The sequence below is a fragment of the Poeciliopsis prolifica genome, unplaced genomic scaffold (genome assembly GCF_027474105.1).
Source record: "Poeciliopsis prolifica strain line A6 unplaced genomic scaffold, Auburn_PproV2 SCAFFOLD073, whole genome shotgun sequence".
Lineage (NCBI taxonomy): Eukaryota > Metazoa > Chordata > Actinopteri > Cyprinodontiformes > Poeciliidae > Poeciliopsis > Poeciliopsis prolifica.
Window position 1 is genome coordinate 630,880 of NW_026562448.1, and position 9,121 is coordinate 640,000.

General features: G+C 47.7%; 1 protein-coding gene across 1 annotated transcript in view; it reads right to left on the bottom strand.

Annotated features, from left to right (window-relative positions):
* Nucleotides 1-7,957: 7,957 nt before the first annotated feature.
* The window catches only part of LOC129352171 (cyclic nucleotide-gated cation channel beta-3-like), a 37,051-nt gene continuing 35,887 nt past the window's right edge, over nucleotides 7,958-9,121 (bottom strand). Inside the window, 1 exon segment of the mRNA XM_055021040.1 lies at nucleotides 7,958-9,121. This exon segment is cut by the window's right edge and continues 838 nt beyond it. The gene's annotated coding sequence lies outside the window, so the exon portion shown is untranslated.

The following is a 9,121-nucleotide window of genomic DNA, read 5'->3' on the forward strand; positions in this document are numbered from 1 at the left end:
CAGCAGTCTCATCCCTTCATCTTCCTCAGAGCTGCAGCTTTATGGCGACAAACGGCAGCAGGCTCCCTCTCTCTCTCATACACACACACACACACACACACACACACACACACACACACACACACACACACACACACACACACACACACACACACACACTCTCTCTCTCTCTGCTTCCTCCCTCCGTCTCCCTAGCAACAGCAGAGCAGCATCCTCCTCCACTCATTGATTCATATTTAAGCGCAGCGGCCCCTCCCCCACCTGCTGCTAGCTGCCCGCTCTGAGGCCCCTCCCCCACCTGCTGCACTGCTGATTGGCTGACCTGGCTTCGTGACGTCACTGAGGAAAACGTGAAGCCGCTTCAGCTTCGTCTAGTTTCTGTTATTGACTTTATTTCTGTTTAGACCAGCAGCTGATTATGAGATTATTTTCCAGAAAACCTTCAGTCACATTTTCAGCTTTATGCTACAAATCTTCATCCTCATCCTCAGCTGAGACATAATGCTTATGCTAACTAAATATTAGCCTAGCTAGCTAGCTAAATGATCACACTGCAGATGCTCTTCATCATGATGATGATGATGAAACAACCTTGGCCAGGGGTAAGCTGACAGGAAGTGACATCACTGAGACTCTCTGGTTTCTCCTGACTGTTACTTTTGTGGTTGGTTTCCATGGAAACAGCCAGGAAGTGACCCGTCTTAATGGTTCTGTTCCCATTGTGGAAACATTAGCATTAACTGGCATAGCATCAGTTAGCATTAGCTGATGCTATGTTCTATCAGAATTTCAGGACATTTTGATGCGTTTGAGCCTTTAAAGCTGCTGCCGTCATTTTAAACATTTTGACTTTAATAAAAGTCTAAATGTTAGCGTTAGCTTCTGCTAATGTTGAGGCGAATGGAGCTTTGTGAAGCTAACTTCCTGGCTAGCTGTGCTGACAACTGATGATTTCAATTCAAACATTTATTCTCCAACCAGAACCAGAATCAGAACCAGAACCTTAAACTGCTCCGGTTTATTTCCCAGCCCGGTTCTGCTCCCTCACCTGGACCTGGGTCCTCCCTCGGCTCACCGACCCGACTCCGTCCTCCAGAACCTCCAGAACCTCCTCTGTCCCTGCAGCCTCAGAGGTTCTGTCCGGCCCGGTACCGACCCGCTTCCTGAGGAGGCTGTGGACCGTGAGGACGGCCAGGGTGCACAGGACGTACATGTCCCCCGGCCCGGTTCCGTCTGGTCTGGATCAGAAGCAGGCGGTTCTGTTGGATCCAGCTGCTGCATCCACCGGACCCAACCCGGTACCGAGCTCCAGCTCACCTGCGCCTTCTGTTTGACCTTTGACCTGACTGGACTTGCCCCGACTGACGCAGCAGTTCTGCAGAACTGATAAGACAATCGGACCTTGCCCATGCTGCAGGTAACCAGAACCAGAACCAATAGTTTCAGGTGGCAGAAACTCCACACCTCTGCCATTCAGAACGGTTCTGATCCAAATGGATCCAGCAGTTCAGAACCAGTTCGATATTCCTCAGAGACAGAACCAGTTCTGTAGACTGAGGTTCTGGAGGTTCTGCAGCTGGACCTCAGTTCTGTTCTGGCACTGAGTGGTTCTGCTGAGCGGAACCAGAACCTCTGACCGGCGCCTCTCACGTAATGCTCCGATGCATCACTGGAACGGTCAGATTGGGTCAGAACCGATCAGGCTGCTCAGTCCAGTCTCCACAGACCATCAGAACAATTTTCAGCTGGTTCTGATCCACTTCCAAACCAGAACTCGGTTACACATTAACCCGCTCAGAATTCAATCTCTGGTTATAAAACCAGAACCACTCCTCTGACCCGGTTACACATCAGAACCTGATCCAGACTGAAGCAGAACCCGGTTCTGGTTCTGTAAAACCATAAAAAATAAAGTCGGGTCCAGAACCGGTTCTGAAGGAACTCATTAAATTATGGATCAATAACTGAAATGATCTGATCTGGCTCTGTGGTTCTGTTCAGAACCCGGTTCTGGTTCTGAACAGACCCAAAAGTCCAAACTATCAGAACCATGGTGATTAGCAGATCAATAAACCCTGAGCCTGAGGTACCAGAACCGGGCTGCTGATCAGAACCTCCAGAACCCAGAACCGGACCGGACATCAGACCCATCAGAACCGGACTCTCTGGCTGCCCCTGCTGGTGACTCAGAGAAACGGATCCCGGATCAGAACTTTTATTCTGCTGAATCCGTGCAGACCCACTTTCCCGGTTCTACCGGTTCGGTAACGGTTCGGTACCGGTTCGGTACCGGTTCCCTAACCTGCATGGGTTGCCATGGTGACAGTCCAGCATGTCTGGGTAAACTTTCCTCAGAACCCGACCCGGTCCAGCGGGTCAGATTCTACCAGAACCGTCCAAACTGGGAAGCCGTGACTCTGATTAGCGCGACGCTAATCTCATTTCCTCTGATTGGCTGCCATCTGAACCAAATGTTCCAGTTCTGCCTGCAGCCAATCAGAGAGGAGATTCTCATCAAATACCAAAACAAGCAAAGCGCTCACACGGCCGGTCCAAACAGACTTTATTTTGGAGTTTTCAGTGATAAATCAGCAGGAAGTGGAAGGAAACAGATTCCTGCTGATAAAAACTTTAAAGCTCATCTCTAATTAGTCTCTTTACTTTGACTAACCCAAATGAACCAGTTCAGGTTCAGGAGTCACTGAACCGGCAGATAAAATGCTAGCAGCTAGCAAAAAGCAGGAAGTAAACTGATCAGGAGCCCGATCTTAACTACACACACACGGTGCTGGCAGCATCATGCTGTGGGAAGATGCAGCCCTGAGATTGGGGTCAAAGTTCAGCTTCCAGCAGGGCAACAAGCTGGAGATGGGTTAGATCAGAGCATGGCCTAGTCCAAGTTCAGACCTGAGGGTCCGTCAGGATGTTGATCTTCTCCATCCAGACGTTCTGTGGAGTCTCTACAGATCAGGGGTGCTTAATGTAAATGCACACCGCACTTTTCAGACAACAGGATTCTGTAGCAAAACAGCAAATTGTTTCAGTGGAGCTTCATGATTCTGAACCGTTTGGTTCAGTTCCTTTCCCAACAGGAAGATCAGCTTCTAAAGTCAAGCTTTGTACTGAGAAACGGAGCAGCAGAACCTGATCTGTTCATGCCAATAATCAATCCATCAATATTCACAAATCGAAGCTAATCGATCCGAAGACAAAGTTATGGATCAATAACTGAGAATTACAGCAGTTATTAAAAATCTTTTTAGAGCTGATTCCTTGCTAACAGGTGTTAGCACGGTGTTAGCTCTACCCGTTAGCACAGAACAGCAGCGTTTCCAAACGCTGACAGATTTCAGGTGATTTCTTATCTTTCTAAATTTTCTTTGTTTTTGATTGTTTTTCCCTTTGTGATCCGTTTCTGAGCTTTGATTTCCCAGTAATGAGACACAACAACCAGTTCCACAGCTTCAGAAGATGAGACCAGACTGCTGAACCATCCAGCCGTCACTTTTTCCACCGAGCCGCTCGGTGTGTGGAAGCCCGGCTCCACCAGGCACCGCGGGGTTAAACCTTCCTGTGATGTGGCTGCAGCCGAGGATATTTATAGCTGCAGCAGGCGGCCTGGCGACACGCCCTGCGGACACGCCCTGCGACCACATCTGGGCCGGCCCAGACCAGGTCTCTGCTGCTCCTCAAACACCACAGCTCTATCGGCACTGAAGTTTCCTGAAGCCCCTGAACGCCTCATCAGCTGGAATATAGTTCAGAAGGTCATTTCCCGACTCCTGGTCACTCTGAGGATCGTCCAGCTGAACGGGTCTCCAACTCGTGCTGATACCGGGTTGTGTTAGCAAACAGAACCAGAACCAACCTTACATAAGAACTGAGGACGGAGCAGAACTCCAAGCTACTCTGGATCCACTTCAACACCAACAGAACCTGCCAATGTTCAACATCTGGACCTCAGGGGAACCACAGAACCCGACAACAAGCAGCTGGAGCCCGGCTGAAACAGTACCAGGCCCAAACGGGCCCAGGCTGAAGTTGGCACCACCAGGTCACCTGCTGGTCTGGTCTGGGAAACAGGATCAGAAAATCTGGGCCGATATGGATCACAGCATCACCGCTGGCTAAACCTGAGCTACGCTAACAGTTTAGCACCAATCAAACTGCAGTTCCACTAAACGGGGTAGCACTAAAGCGCTACATCAACATCATATTTAGCAGGAGCTAATGCTAAAGCATGACACTGAGTACTGACTGGCTCAGAGGGGGGCGAGGAGAGGAAACTTCAAAATAAAGCATGAATCTAAACAACTAGCTAGTGAAGAATTAAACAGTTGAAAACCAAAAATATTAACATTTAATTTTCTTTAAATAAAAAAGAAAATTGGTGCTCCAGAATTTATCAGGAATAATTCATCCAGGGGAAGCCAAGAGGAAATTTAAAAACTTTAATAGTTTTTAAAGTTAGTAAAATACTAAGTTTAAAAATTAGCTCTACCATTAATGCATTAGCATGCATACCACTGAATCTCATTCATTTTGCTCCACGACTGATAACACAAACTTTTCTACAGTTTCAACATTGAAAAAATGACCAGAATCGGCTCTCGACCCACAATCCTGTGCTGCATCACATGACCAACCAGACGTCACATGACCAACGGCTTAAGAAACAAACAGCAACAAGATGGAAACAAAATCCTGATAATCCTCCGGTTTGAGCGTGTTGCTGGTTCCCTCAGGCAGGTGACCGAGTTCCAGTATGACCAGTGAGCCGGGGTGTCAAACTCCAGATCTTGGGGACGCTGTCCTGTAGTTTTTAGATGTGCCACAGGTACAAACACAGGAATGAAATGGCTTAATTACCTCCTTCTTGTGTAGATCAGTTCTGCAGAGCCTTAATGACCTTTTATTTTATTCAGGTGCAGCAGAGGCTCATCTAAAGGTTGCAGGACGCCGGGCCTCCAGGACCAGATGTTGACACCCTGGTCTAGAAGATTCCAGGAACGTCCACACCAGATAAAGACCCCCTGACCCCTGACCTCCACCATGATGCTTTAAACCCAACAGGCCAGTTTTCTGTCTCCCTGAAGCTCTAATTTAAAGTGGCGAGTTAAAATAAGCTGAGTGGGAGAGCTGTGCCTCGAAGGCGGGGCTAAGTTCACCCCAGCGTTTTGCTCAGCTGAATGGGGACTAAAGAGTTTCTGAAACATGAAAGAATCAAAGCTGCAAGGAAACACATTAAAATATGATGGAAACATGAAAAAAAGTATATTTTACATAAAAGTGGCTCAGAGTTTCTCCCAGAGAAGCTGCTGAGCATGGTGGTAGGGGGCGCTACCGAGCACTCAGCCAACAGGTTTAAGTTTAAAGATGTTTAATGTTGACAGGAAAGTTGAAAATATTATGATTATATGTCATTGGAAGACATTAACGATGACTAAATACAAACTACGAGTCTTTAAAAAGTCAAACAATAAAATCGAATCAACTAACAGCCTGGAGGGGCGCAGGTCCAGCCTGGAGGCTGCCAGGCTGAAGAGGAAAAGCTGCTGGCCCTTTAAGACTGGAAACATGTCCAACATCAAAGTCTGTCCAGGACAGACCTGCATGGGTCCAACAGAACCGCAGAGACCCAACAGAACCATCTGGTAGAGTTACAGAGGAACAGTCAAAGCATTTTTTGTTCGGTTTGTTCATCAGAGAAGAAAAACTTCCTCTGATCCTTCCAGTCATTTAGAACATTGCTCCCAGTGTTCCCAGTGCTCCCAGTAGCAAGAATATTTCCATGGGAAATGATCAAAGGAAACCAACAGGAATGAAATTAATAACTGCAGGGAACAGAAAATATTTATGAATCAATTATTGATCCATCAGAATCAATAATTAAAGCTGATCAGAACCAGAACCGCACCAAGGGGAACAGAGAAACAAACCAACAGAACCACCTGCTGCTGGCTTTGCTTCAGACCAGAACCAAACCCAGACCAGTTCGGGATCAGAACCGGACCCAGACCAGTTCGGGATCAGAACCGAACCCAGACCAGTTCGGGATCAGAACCGAACCCAGACCAGTTCGGGATCAGAACCGAACCCAGACCAGTTCGGGATCAGAACCGGACCCAGACCAGTTCGGGATCAGAACCGAACCCAGACCAGTTTCGGGATCAGAACCGAACCCAGACCAGTTCGGGATCAGAACCGTTGCTGTGCTGGAGTCGGTTCTTTCAGCAGCAGCTGGTTCCGATTGGACTCGCTCCTCCTTCATGTTCGGCTCCCTAAAGAACGTTCTGGATCTGAACGAGCTCTGTCTGTTTGGACCGTTCCGAACCGGACTGCGCTGACAGCTCGTCGTCGCCATGGTAACCACCACGTGGACGTCCCGCTGGGCAGGTGACGCCGCGCAGCTTTTGTCCGGATGAAAGAAGCGCGAGGCGGTGGAAGCTGCTGGAGCCGCGTGAAAAGAGCCGAACGGAACCGAACGGAGCCGAACGGAGCCGAACGGAGCCGAACACACCCTGCAGGACCACAGAACCAGCAGCGGAACCACAAACTGTTAGGTTTCCGCTTACCTCCTCTTCCTCCTCTTCCTCCCGCAGGCCGCCACGCAGAAACGCTCAGTTTGCGGGCGACGCCGCTCACTGTGTCTCTGCCGGTGTTGCCTTCACAGACGGTCGGACGCGTGAGTGAGGGCGGCAATAAGCGGGACTTTTATAGGGAAGAGGGCGGGCCGCAGCTGGGGGTCACGTGACAAACAGAATCTTCAAAATAAAACATTTTAATGAAATAAAACCTTAAAGCCAGATGAATCGTTCAGGCTGAAACTGAAACGTGTCTGAAAACCAGAGAGCAGGATCGGAACCAGCAGACCCAGAACTCTGTGGGAATGTTTTTCCCTCTGGACGCTGAGATGAAACTTCCAGAAATAATCCAGGCTGGAAGAGACGATCTGCTGCTGCTGCAGGCTCACCTGTCCAGGTGAGACAGCTGCAGGCCCCGCCCCCTGCAGCAGGACAATCGGGACCTGCTGTTCTGATCCAGTCAGCTGCAGCCGAACCTCCTGTCCGTCCTGCTGCTCAGCTTCCTCTGCAGAGTCATTTAAATATTAAGATGAGTTTCTGAAGACTAATGAATATTAATCGGATTATTTTGACTGTTTACAGAATGACTGAGTATTGAAATGAGTCTTTCTATTGATTAACATGAATATCCATATCATTATTTTGTAGAATAATTTGGCAATAAATTCAGCTCTGGGAAGAGTTCTTGGTTCTGATCGGTTCTGACCAGATCCGGTTGGCTCCTGAACCGATCAGAACCTCTGGGCTCTAATCAATCGATTGATCACCAGGTCAGACGCAGGAGCCGATTGTAAAATGAAAAGCAATAATTTGTTTTTATTTAGTCATAAAGGAAATATGTCAGTGTTCATTTTCACTAAAATGTTTCTACGTTCATAAATGTGTTTCAAAATAAACATTTAATTCAAAGATTAAATATTTTGTTAGGAAGCTAAATATTTATTTTACAAGCAAAATATTTAGCTTTCAAATTAAATATTTAGTTGGCTTGCTAACTAAATATATACTTGGGAAGCTAAATATTTAGCTTGTGAATGAAACCTCTTGTTTGGATTTATGAATATCTGTATAATATGGCGAATATAATAATATGACTGAAAAATACCTTTTTGGCTGAACAAAGCAAATTATTGCCTTTAATTCTTCCTGTATCATTTTACAAAAGGCTTCCTGCACAGATGAACTCTGGGAAACCGAGTTCAATGAAACTCCATTCACACTTGTCCTAGAGAGGGTCAAACAGCGCCCCCTCCTGGACGTGCAGCCTCAAACACATCAGCGTATTTGAGGCGCTGCATGGGACCTCTGACGTCATTTCCTGTCTTCCCAGTCTGCCATCCAGAGAGCTGCTTATTAACGACACACAACTGAGCTCTGTTGCACACAGCCTGGCTTTTATTGGCGACTCAGTGGAAAACATTCCCAACGTTAGGAAGCAGCAGGAACACGATGAGAGTTACAATCCAGCATCAGGAGACATGTGGAAGTTTGGAGCAGATCCTTTGGGCTCAGACGGATCAGCAGCTTCCTGCCACGTTGGCGTGATCTCCTGGGGCTCCGGGTTTCCTGTGCCGCTCCGGCCGGAACAGCCCTTCCTGTTTCCTGTGCCTCACATGAGCAGGAGCTGCAGAAACCACCGGATCTGCCCTGCACAACGTTTCACACCCCTCTGACCGCTCAGGGAGATTCTGTTAGGAAGATTTATAACAGGAAATGCTCAACATGTCCACATCACAGATGGAGACACAAGGTCTGCTGTGGCGCCCCCTACAGGCTGGAAGAAAACACTTTAAATGGTACGTCAGAAACACACTGTGCTGCTTTTCCTGTTGGCCCAGGAGGAAGTACGGTGGCCGGCAGGCTGCCAACGACATGCACATTTCTGTTCCCCTCCTGGCCTGTGGGGGCGCTGCACCAACAACCACTGCAGGAAACGACACTAAAACCTCTGAAGACGCTGAGAGCAACTTCCTGTTTCACCAGATGAAACAAGATGGAGGCGTCAGAGTTTAGTGCTGGAGGATTTCTCTTTAGTCTTTGGCTGAAGACCAGGGAGCCATTTCTGCTGCTAACCCTAGGCTAGCATATTAGCTTTGGTTGTATTTACCCAGAATGCCCTGTGCTGTAGTCCATTTCCTGCTTTGGAGCGGTCTCCAGTTCGCTTGGCGTTCACATTCAACCGAAGTAGAGTTCACTTCAACTGAATCCAGACCAAAGTCAGGAGGACCAGAGGTCAGAGGTAATAACGGATTTAACATTCTGAGAACCAACCACAGTTTGTAGACAAATGGACGGGAGTCGGATCAACGCAGATTGAACAGAGCTGGTGTAAACTTTGCAACCAATACACAGAAAATAAATAGTTTGCAAATTCATTAAATTGATGCAAAGGGAAAATGCCATAAATAGCAAAAGACAGGAAGCATAAAACACGTCAAATTCACAGAGCAGAGGTCATCCAGACCACAGGCGGAGTCTGCAGTCAGTAATATTGCCTATGTGGATATGCTGCTGTTGTAATAACATGAAGTATAGCG